Raw genomic sequence first — 12,571 nt, 5'->3', positions numbered from 1 at the left:
AGGTGATCCATTCACATGCTTTGGGGGAGAAGAACAAATCTAAACATGGACTTCTTTTTCACATTGCCTAATTCAGCCAATGGTTGTGTAATCTCTGCATATTCTTCAATACATTTCCTGTTGTAACTTGTCATCCCTAACACCCTCATGCCCTTCATGTTTTTGGGCTTTTTAGAGCTTTTTTTCCCCTGTCAGTTTCTTGCTCTGTCTTTTAATGTTAGAAGAAATGTACCCTTTTCATACAGCCCTACGCCTTCTGCAATGACACTTTTGCCCAGCTTTCAACTGGCTGAGCACATAAATATCCATTGAAATTGCTTTTGCCTTTATTTTCCACATCACCCCCCGCCCCCCCTGCTGCATCTGAATGAGAGTGCTTTGTTCAGGAAGAGCCCAAACTCACTTCCACTATTGATCAAGCCAAACTGGGTATGTTTCTACACAGGTGGTAAAAACCTTTGACCCATGGATCTCTGCAAGGCCTTGCTCAGTAACCTTGATGCAGCACCTTTTTCAAGTATGCACACCAACTCCATCGACGAGTTTCAGCACACCTAGGTACTGTGAATGGGTCTAATGATGCCTCTGAAGTATTGTTTTGGCCAAGGGTAGCCTATAGTGTCACACAAGTACAGGTTCCATACCACAGCCTTCTGGTAGTGTACCAGCATTCAAATCGTATGCACACAATCCTAGAAGTCTTTGACAAATGCCTCCTTGAATTCAATGAATATTCTCAAATGGTGGTCCTCTTAACAATTCTGGCAATCCTTCAAAGGAGGAACTTCGGTGCTTGCTTCTAACTGTGGTGCAGCATATCTTTTGAAAAAACGCCACCCTCATATCTTGGCACTCTAGCCTCCCTCAATTTGCTCTTTCTTCCATGTTCATCCACCCGAAATAGGATGTGATTGTCCTCATGACCAATCACATATTGGTTCATAAGGATACTGACTGAATTTTAGAATTCCTTTTGGTTTGGAATCCATGAACTCTGGCAGTTCACCCTGTGATGTAACTTTATGGAATGTCTAGTAACTAGGTTGTTTAAATCCAGTGTGGTAGGATTAATGCATTGACATTTCTAATGGTGTTATTTCTTGCAAGTAAATGTCTGGACCTCCCAGTATTCAAATGGGACATCACCCAACTTCCACTACAGGTGTTTTTTTCACACTAGCCCCTGCTGTCTCATGGATTAATTGAACAAACCAATACATTCAGCTTCAATTTTTGTCCTTTTATGCCTTTGTGAATTGCCCCGTGAATGCAGGAAGGGTAGCCTTCACTTGAAGCTCAACTGCATATGGCATTATTTCCTTCTATCATCAAATCAGGCGCTGCTCTTTTGGTTCAAGAAATCTGAAGTCTCAATTCTGTGCATGGTCATTTCACAAATCTAATTTGGCCTTGGTTCCACTTAACAATCCATATATTATAATAAATGCTTTTGGACCTTATTGTGTCATGCATCTTCTCCCAATGATTTGTCCTAAACTATCTAGTGGAACATTTTTCTTAAACCTTGGTGTCTTTTTCTGTCGCATTTGTTAGAACACTGCTGGGTGCCCATGTACAAGTATCCAGGGCTGACCTTCCTTCACGTGCATTTATTTAATTGTTGAAAATTCTTCCTAATCTGATGCTGAAACATCACTTAAATGGTTCTAGCTTTCTGTCTGCCAGTTCTATTCATAATCCAAGTAAATCTCTAATGACTGCTTTTTCTTGTATTTTACCCTAGCATATGATGACACTGGGTACAGAGCCATTCTGAAGATAAACCTCCACTGATCTCGCGATGGTCCGCGAGCAGTGGAGATTCATTTACATTGCTATTATGCCTCATCACTGTTTAGGTTTCAAGGGCTTTTTGGCCAATAACCATATTGCCCCACTTTACCCCATCAATGAGGGATGACCCATCTCTTCAGACAATGTGCCTCTAATAGTAATGGAGTCTCCTCAATGGTCGTTACTACCACCTCTTACTTCAGTCTGTTTCCCTCCCTTGATGTCTGCTCCAGTGGCACCTTCCACCAGTATTTCCATTGAAATTGTGCATTGGTCTTCAATCTGTGTCAATTTCAACATGTCTTGTGGGAGTCCCCTTGTTTATGCTATCCAATACTTGACATGTGTGCCTGTATATACCATTGCAAATTCACTTCATTGCTGCAAATGCACTGCATTGTTCTTCAATTGTGATTGGGGGGAGGCAGTATTATGCCCCCTTAAAGTATGCAAAGGAAATACGATTGTCTATCTTGGTGTGTATTTGCTTTAGGCCTGCATGGCTTTTGTGAAGCAAAAGGGCATGAAATTGGCATTGTACACTATCGACTGTGCGGATTGAATGTACATTTCATTAAAGCAGACACTTGTTTCGACCTACAAGGTTATTTTCCAAGTTAAATATCATTGTCACACAACCACTAATATAAACGATTTATGTTAAGCAATTTAAAACAATCGCCAAATCAAGCTCCATTGAAAATGGGTCCATAAATCTACCAATTCAACACAAGGATGCCATCTTCAAACATTGATTTTTGTATATCCACCAGTGTTGGTAAGCATTAGTAAGTCAATTGCATTTTGAGGTGAAGCAGAAATTAAATATACCACAAAATAATGCTGAAAGGAACACAAAACGCTCCATTACTATGGTTCCACTAGAAACCGGTCCAGCCACATCAATTCCACGGCATGGATTGAGCCATTGCTTCGTGTTCATGTATAAACATGCTCTGACACATAGTACAGCACCTTTGCATTTGTGAGTGCAATTTCACCATCCATCTAACAAAGTCAGTCCATTATATGCCATAATCTATTTAGCAAACTCCCTCTCTAATTCAAATCTAGACCAAAAAGGTAAAGTAACACCACCATTTAATCTTGTAGTGGTGCCTACCGTTAAGTACTAATAAGCCAGTCTGTACCACTTACTTGAAACACTGTTAACGAGACCTGTATTGTATGATGCCGCCAGGTCTCCTATGTCTTGTACCAAAAATTATATGGAACAGTGATGGTGCATGATTACAATTCATTAAGGGTCTAGTTGGGGACAGGGACCCATTGGCAGCAGATTAGTACTGAGTTACATATATTGACTAGCGTAGCGGGTTCAAATCTAAGTGTTCCCTTCTTTAATTGTCTAGTATATGAAATACCCCAGCTTGACCAGCTCTTTTTCAGTTTGTTTTTCTATCCTGATAATTCATATGGAGCTTTGCCACTGATTATGCCCCCTTGCATAGTGTTCTCACCCCATTCCTTTTCTGACATTGATTTCCTTTATTTCACTTACCTCCACTCTGTGTAATATGTGCACAATCAGCATTTTGTGTGAGATTCCCCTGGGTCTTGTACCATACCTCATTTCTGCATCTTGGAACATCCGTGGCGCAAAATACTACTCCTGCATATGGAGAACACTATTTAGTACCGACAACCTATAACATTAATTTTCTGGTTAATTTATTGCTGACACATTTAGTACACCATTTAACTCTGTAATGGTCACTGGCTCATTTTCTCCAAAGCATGTGCCTCATTTTCTTGTTCACTTCTTTAAATTGTTAATTGTGTTACTACTGTGCGCTTTATCTTTCTCATATTCACACAACTTAATGGTTGGATTTAATTCTAAATTAAACCATGCTCCTTTTTGTGTTTTTTTTTTATTTTCTATGTTATCTGGTGGATTTGGATTCCAACAATGAAGGCACAAATGGTCCACCATTAAACTGAATTGCTAAGTCATTTGCTACCACCTTGTGCAATGTCACTCTTATGCTCTGAATTCTCACTTGGTGGTTTTTGCCCTTTACCTTGCAGTTTTCCTATCTGCTCAGCTGACCTGTTTATCCAGTACTTCTGCGCTGGAATTTATCTAGATCCCTAAATGTGTCTGTGATGCTTGAAATGCATCGGAGGGACAGGGCCTCTGTATCCTTTACTGATTTTATCGTGTGTTCTGTTGTGTTTCCCGCACAGGAGTTCACGTGGGACTCCTGGCGGTGCAGCTCCCTCTTTTGGTTTGGTGAACAGACCTGTGGCATACCCTTATGGCACCCATGGGTAGGGGGTACAACCCTGTGCCCCTAGTGTTTTTGTGCACCCGTGTGTGTGTGACCCACAGAGCAGGGTACGGGCTGGTGGCAGCTCTGTGCTGAAATGATTGGTGCTGTGAGTGTCCTCCATTTTGGGATGCCCAGGCCCTGTCATTGCAATCGGTAGATTCCTGATGGAGACAAAATGGCCCCATGTACTCTTGCCTTCCATCACCTGTTTCCTTGATCTTCCCAAGTTCCGAGAAGCCCTGCCTCTGTCCCTTTCCCCCTGACTGGCTGCTGGGTGGAAGTTCCATATATGGTAGTGTGGGGAAGTGCTGACCAGACTGGCTGGAGCCTTCTCAACGACTGTATGCCTGTGGGTGGGACCTGGGTGCATGGAGTGTGACGAATATGCATTCTACCTTGTGGCTGTCTAGTATCTGGTGGTTGAGCCATCCCTGCCTGAAACCAGTATTAATGCAGCTTGGAGTCTTGAATGGCTCGGTACTTGTCCCAATACGCATAACTTGTGACTATCTGGAGAGAAGTGAATGGCCTGAATGCACCATGTGCCTGATTGGCTGCATGAATGACCTTAGTCGTAATTGGATGCTTGAGTGTGACCCAGTGGAATGAATGAGATGAACAGTATATCTGGGGACCTCTCACTGCTAGGAATCGTGTTCGGAAGCTGAAGTCCACTACGAGGAGTAACTGAAGCTTAACCTTGAGAACTGCTGGGTGAGAAGAATTACTGTTGCTCTCCTTCGCAATCTGAAAGCTGCTGTGCCTCAAGGACTGACCCAGAGAGGACCTGGTAAGACACCCTCTTCCCGAGCTATGAGGGACCATCGTGCACCGCTGATCTTTGCCTAAGCTCCCTGGTAGACCGACCTTCGACAGGCTGCCGACCCGATAGGGGGATTGCTGCAAGGAGAAGCGCACAGACTGTCTGCCACTGTTGATGACCGCCGTTGCTGACTGGAGCCGCTGTGCTCCTGTTGCCTAAGAACTTAATTGATCCAAGGACGCTCTCGTCTGCATCGTCACTGCTGTATCCTACTGGAGAAGGCCTGACCGTCGATGCGCTGAGGAGTATGCGCCGGTGGGTTTCCCGTCACCCAAAGACCACAGATGCCGAAGACTTGATGCCCTTGCTGGGCCACAGTTCAACTCTTTGCGGTCGCAAACTATCGACCCTGAGGTGCCCCGCACACCTCTTCCTTGCAGGATGTTTACGCTTCCCCCGTCAACGAGCACCACTAGTAACGACGCGGCCACTTCAGTCGTAGCTCGACCTGTTCTCTGTCGGATGTTCGACCCGTGACTCCTGCCTGAAAGGGAGGACACTCAAGAAGGGCTGTTGATTCCCCGACACGGAACACTACAACGTCAAGGTACTTTGGGGTTGAAGAACTATTGGAAAGTCTAGTGTGAGTGATATATGGACTGGGCTTGTATCTTTCTTCTACAGGTTGCCCGGGTTGGGGGGGAAATCTCCACACAATTGTGTTTAACGGTAGTTACCACTACTTCTGCCAATTCTCAACCATCTTGCTTTCTTTCCTCTCTACTGCTGGTTTCCTCTTTATTTTGATCTGTGTCATTCTGACCGTATGCACTTTAATGAGATCTGATAACGTTAGTGGTACCACTTTAGAATTGTATATATTTACCATTGTTGATTTTCGGAGTACAAAGTGAGTTATCGTGATTGTGTATATGACCTTGAATATTATATAAAGACTGTTTTAACCGATACAGTGTGTGGACATTCCTTTGTGGGCGCTTGGGGACTACACTGTACTTAAGAACCAGCTCGCATCACCTCCTGAGAAGCTAGGCCTTGATTGCTCGTCCATTGCTACCACAATAGAGAATCTTGGCAGGGGTCTCTGTGTGTCTCCTAAATAGAGAGCGGAAGTACAGATTTGGCCCTGACACCGCCCCCCCCCCCCCCAGTCTTTACAGTGTCCCTCTGTGCTATAGGCTCATACTTGTTGGATTCATATTGATCAGGCCTATTTTGGTTTCTTTAAGGAGACTGATTCCTGTAGGGGTTTGCCCCGAACTCATGGAACAATGGAGGTGTTGCGTGGTTTTTCTCTAACCATGGTCTACCTGTGGCGAGGCCTGAATATAGGAGCAAGGGCTTCAGGTTACATTTTCTCATTTGGTACAGCTCCATTTGCTGACTTCAATGTATAAACCTATCCACATATATTTGCTCTATTTCACTACAATATATCATTGTAGCAGGGTTAAGCCTACTCTGTGCCCCAATGCCTGGTAGTCTCCAATATGCATTTGTCTTTGGATGTGTCCTACCAAAGAAAATCATGAAACCCCATCCTTGGCAAGTTGCCAAGGTTCCTGAGACTAATGTAAGACTGGGGTCTGTAGAATGAAATAAATTTGCCTGAGGTGCTACCGTTCCCTGCATGGCCACGCTCTGGTGTCAGTCTTTATTTTAGCAGTCTCCAATGGCGTTTTCCCTGATATCTGACACTGCAGAGACAGTTAATTTTGTCCTTCTGTTGCTTTGATTCCTTACTTTTACCCTCATTATGTGAAATTGCCTCATACATTTTAGTTTTCATATCAAGAATCCACTGCAATCTTCAGTCTCCCGTGGAGTCATAGGCTGGGAGACTACCCCTAGCTGAAGGCATAAAATAATGTGGTCTTCAATTCTACAGAGTTTACATGACCGCTGATGTCCAATATGGAGAAAGCAGATTTTGTGCTTCAGATTCATCTGGTGGAGCTGTCATAGTATATGCTGCCTTTTTCGCTTCCAGAATTTACAGAAACTGTTTCCTAATGCCCCGGTAAATGTTCTTCGTTCAAGCACCATATAAAGTTAGCAGACCTTGTGTTGATTGGACATTCCTAATATATTTTTCCATCTCACAAAGTACAAAATGACAGATTCCAAATATTCCTTAATAGAACCACCCAAATATTTCCGTTTAATAAAGCAATATTTTTCATGTTTAGTGCATTAAACTGTACTTTGTTTTGGCCCATCTTTGTGTGTGCCCAGTTTCTAGTACTGGATTGCAGCCAGCTATCATGGAGTGCACATCAGCTGGCAAAGTTTCCTGCCTATGGCTTGGCACAGCCTCTGTGTAATGCCCTGCTGTACTCGGGGTTTTGACAACGGTTCTGTTTCTAAAATCCAAACTTTATTTCATTTCTCTAAATTGTGCATATAACTATTTGAACACGAGTTTTCTTAACTTAGTTTCACTTTGAACACATTCTTTTTCTGTAATTTGTATCTTGTAATGATCAATTGCTTCTGAGTTTCTATCCTCTTCACACACCAACCACCAACCTAATGACTTCCATTGTCTAAGGATTGCAGGTCTCTGACTGGTTACTACATTTGCGTAGTGCCTGCACTCTGACAAAGCAAGATCTGTCCATTCGTATGCCTTCATAAACTGTTAATGGGCAATTTTGCCTTCACATCCCCCCCCCTTTTTTGCTTCTTGCGCAATTTTCAAATTTAAAGCATCACATTTGGCTTGCAATTGTGCACCAAGTTCTCCATTTTCTGGGATCTTTTCAGACAGACACTTTTTCATGCACAGTTGACAACTTCCATTGCAACCTTGTAGTGACCTACCTATCCTCCATTCTCAAATCAATGAGAAAATGAACCATGTTTTTGCTCCAAGGCAAATCGATCCTGGTGTGCCTTTTGGCCCTCAGAGTGAAATAGCCTGAGGAAGCAGGACTGGGGTCACCCCTGCAACTGCCCAGGGCATTCTTTACTTCCCTACTTTTGCTCTCTCCACACAAGATAGTTTCTGATGGCTTAGTTGCTAAAGCAAGAAAATGTGGCTTCAGCGTAACTGCAGAGGTTGTTCAACCTGTCATATCTAAGTGTGACAATGTTATTTAACACACATTATCACTAAGATTAACCAAAACCATTCAAAGTGTACCCAGCACAGAATGACTGTGCCATGCCTAACGAATGCACTTAAACCTACTGGCATTCTCCAACAAAATGTGATGTTTATTTGCCTCCTATTTACCACTGTGCATTTATTCTGGGAATCAAGGCTAGTGAATTACAAGGCTTTATACTGCACTATGCACACTAGATTTTAACACCGACCAGACTTCAGATGTATATATTGTAAAATGACCATGCCACACAATAACCACCACACAGGCTCTCACAATTGCTCACTTTGGCACCTTTATATTCATTCAGCAGAAAGAAAAGAATTGCAGAGAAACATTGTTACATTTCCTTTGAACATAAGCAGGAAACAGGAAACGCTTTGAATTGGCAGAATATGATTGATTGCAAACTAGCAACTCCCAATCCCCACATATTACCTTGCTTTGCAGGGAATCTGACCACCAATACCCCTAGCTAAAGTCAACACAAATCAATGGCTTCAGCCTTGCACGTTAGAGAATAAGAATATACGACGTCATACAGACAAGATTTATTTAACTTCTAAGCTATATAGTATCACTGGTGACGTGTTGTGGTTAGCCCATTGTATAGACTGATGTAGTTGGGGCACGCCTTGGCATGCAACTCAGTTATTGAGACAGACACAACCAGCCCGATTTAGTATATACAACGTTTTAGTCACATGTCTGATGGCAATAATGGAATTTCTTTCACAACATCATTTCCATAATCAATTTAAAATATAGGGCGCTTCATGTATTTTGGTGTGCAGGAAATGCAAGTAAATTACTTCCTAGGTCAAATTGACCTGGCAAAATCAAGATTCCCCAGCAAGTTCTTTGGCGATTCCCCATTTATACTTTTTCCACTTAACTTGCAACTGCACTCAGGCCAGCTCTGCTAGCCTGACTGCAGCTTGGCACCCATCTAAGCATCAACTCATGGTAGCCCCGATCTCTTGGCTTTGGAAAGCTGCAGTTTAAGGGCTGCCGCGAGGCCAAGCACACAGATCTCCTGTTTACCCGCTTTCTTTTTTTTTGTTTGCAATAAAAATGTATACGGGTTAAACTTTATTTTGAATGGATTGTGTCCTCCATGTTCCTGTATCTTAATTTATATTGTGTTCCAGACCCTGAGGTATCGGGGCGCAGTGGTTACAAGAAGGTTCTCAGCTTAGTTTACAAGTGAAGAGTATACAGATCAAGAAGTGAGGTAATAGTTACAAAGTATCATGTAAAGAAAATATACATTACAGGAGCAGAAACACTATGCAGATGGCATGAAAACAAACTCTGGAAACTAATTGCAGTGCATTAAATATGAGAAACGTTATTAGTTTTCATCCAGTTATAGTTGTTTGAAATTCATGAATGATTGATCTGCTTGAAGAGATGGAGGCAGGGAGTTCCACAGTTGAGCGGCTTTGCCAGGAACGCTATTGCCCCCGACCTTATAACTTACGATCTTGGGATCGTAAGACAGTTTGTGTTAGCTGTTCTAGTGAGTCTAGTAGATTTTTCTGTGGAATCCCTCGGTAAGGTAGCTAGGTGCAGCATTGTTCAGACATTTATATGTAAGCGAAGCAGTTTTCATCCGGATTTTGACATTGGTGGAGAACCAGTTGTTTTGTCTCCTAATCTCACAGATCTGCTCTCTTTGACGCCCAGGGCCGCTCTGAGGGCATTGTTTTGGAGTGTTTGTATTCTTCTGATAATGTACTTGTTGGATCCAATGTAGAGGAGTCATAGTAGTCCAATTTGGACAGTATGTGGGCTCTAGCAAGTATTGTGCAACTATTCTTGGATGGAAATGGTTTGACAGCTCTTTGCATGTGTATTTGGTGGCGGATGCCATGGAATTGGCTTGTTTGGTAAATGTGAGAGTGGAATTGGGGTAAAAGCCTAGGGTTTTTACCTTGCTGGCACTTTGATGGAGTTATCATCAATTAGGAAGGCGGTGTATTAGTGGAGGTGCTCAGGATGATCAGTTTTGTCATCATTCAGGCATATACCATGTACTGCCGTCCATGCCTGGATGATGAGGTACACCCTATTCACCAAGGCCAAATCCTTTCCATAATCCCCTGAAAGAGGTGGTAGAAGCTGGGTGTCATCTGCATAGTTGGCATAGGTGATACCAAGATGGTCTAGATCATCAAAGGGGCTTGGTGAATGTTATACAAGGTATGTGAGACACAGGATCCCTGGGGCACTCTACAAGTAATGGGGATAGGGTCTGCGGCTGCTGAAGGTGAGAACTCCCATAGCCCTGTTAATTAACATGACATTTAAAGTCCACAGCTTGACTGCCTTGGAAATTGTTCAGAGGGTGCCCTGTGTTGGTTGTCTGGTTGATGTCCCTTGAAGGCCTCTGTCGAGGGTGACCTCATCAGATGTTATAAGTAGCACACACAGTGCCTGTTGCCTCAGTTCTATTTTTTCCCGCAAATGTGTTTGCTTCGTGAAACTTGGCGCACCTCCTATTTGCTGAGAAGTTCTTCGATTATGTCTTGGTCTTCCACTCCATCTTGGTCTGGGTTCAAGAAATTCCGGGACTGTGGATACAAGATGTCCGTCATGGATCTGCATTGTGTCTGCCTATGGTGCCTCAGCGGGGGGGGGGCGGGGCGGGGGGGGGGGGGCATGACACGGATATGTGCTTCAAGTGCCAGTCAATGACTGTATGACTGTAAAGGCCCTGCAGGAAATGAAAGGGGAAGCTCAAGGTGTCCAAGCCACTCCCAACTTGCTGGGCATTCTACTGATGAGTCGAGAGGGGACTCTCCTCAGAGGAAGGAGGCCAAGCGTTCACGGTCCAGGAGTGGTTCCTGCCATGTGTCCTTGTGGAAGTGCTTGAGATGGCACCACCTTCCTTGGCATTTCATCTGGCTCTGCAGAACAGGGTGGCCAAAAATTGGGAAACCTGAGACTAATCTGGCGGTGAACAAGTCTAGGACAGGAAAATATCACTTGTCCAGTAGTGACACCAGCTATTGCACTCCGGAGAGTCAGGTGGTCCAGGGAGCCACGGATACCTTGGAACAGGCTGCGTACCCTAGATAGGGACATGAGCGTGTGGATGGATGGGTGTGCAAGGTATTTTCAGCTGGATGTATGGCGTTTAAATCGGCCAACTCCGCTTGTGCCTTAGCAAGATTTTCGTATACTCTGTGGGAGTGTGTTTCTATGGTGGCTGAGCATATGTCTGAGGGGGAAGAAAGGGAGGGCTTCCTTGGTTTTAAGGATGGCAAGGAAGCCATGTGTGAATCCCTTCAGTCTTGGGTTGGAGGTTACAGACATTGTCAGCAGGTCCATGGCTACGAGCACCGTAATACCTATTTGTGTGGTTGCGGAAGTCCGGTTTTGCAACGCATGTGCAGGCTAGACTTTTATGTCTTTTGATGGATCTCAACTTTTTGGCAGCAAGGCTGACAAGAGCCTTGAGAAGCTGTAGACCTCTAAAGCAGATGCCAAGTCTTTGGGTGCAGCAGTTTGGTAGTCTTGAGCTTTTTTCGTCCTAGCGGACGGCAATGGAGGGATGGATGTTTTTGCTACTAATTTGGAAGGGCGAGAGGAATGGCCAGTCAAAGAAGCCAACGTACGTTTCTTTGTGGTGGACAAGGTGACAAAGAGGCTGCTGCTTAGCACATCAGGCTCTGCTACAGTTGCTTCAAAACTGCTCGGAGGCCTTCAGTAACAGGTCACCTGTGGGTGGGGGCAGGTGGGCAGGCTGTCTCATCATCTGGAAGAGTGGTGAGCCATTACTTTGAATGCTTCGGCTTTGGAAACAATAGCCCAAGGGTAATGCCTTCCTTTTCTATGGAAGCCTCATGACAATCCACAAAGAGTACCCTCTTTGAGGGTTCCAGATCCGCTCTTTGTGCCGGAAATATTAACCCTGCTGGAGAAAGGTGCTATAGAACCAGTGCCTGTAGCAGAAGGGGGACAAGGGATGGTACCCCCCCTTATTTTTGATTCCCAAAAAGAACGGGGGGCACGGGGGGGGGGCCTGAGATCTATCTTGGCCTTGAAATACTTGAACAATTTCCTCCGGAAGGACAGATTCAAGATGGTCACTCTTTCTCAAATCTTCAGTCCCTCCAACTACAGTATTGGTTGGTGTCATTGGACCTTCAGGATGCTTATTTTCATGTGCCGATCCCTCTCAAGCACAGGAAATAACAGAGGTGTCAGTCTTGAGTCCTGCCATTTGGATTGACCTCCGCCCAGAGGGTTTTGAACAAACTGAGGGTGGTAGTGGCAGCACATCTCGGGAGATGGGGGTGGGGGACATGGGGATTCACGTTTACCCCGGCGTGGATGGGGATTCACGTCTACCCCTACCTGGATGATTGGCATATCAGGGCGCATTCTCTCGAGCAAGCCTTGGATCATCTCAACGTTACCTGTCACTCCCTTCACAGACTGAGCTTCTCCCTCAATTTCAAGAAGTCCCAGAATGGCTCCAGTACATCGGGGCTGTCTTGGACACGTCCTTGGGGGGAAGTACTTGTCATGAGGGCTCAAAACATTCTCCAGATGGTAAACAAGTTTCAGATTGCCCA

This window comes from Ambystoma mexicanum, chromosome 1p (assembly GCF_040938575.1).
Source record: "Ambystoma mexicanum isolate Mex_15411 chromosome 1p, UKY_AmexF1_1, whole genome shotgun sequence".
In the NCBI taxonomy this organism is placed as follows: Eukaryota; Metazoa; Chordata; class Amphibia; order Caudata; family Ambystomatidae; genus Ambystoma; species Ambystoma mexicanum.
The sequence above is the reverse complement of the archived record's forward strand: the minus strand, read 5'-3'. Positions refer to the sequence as shown.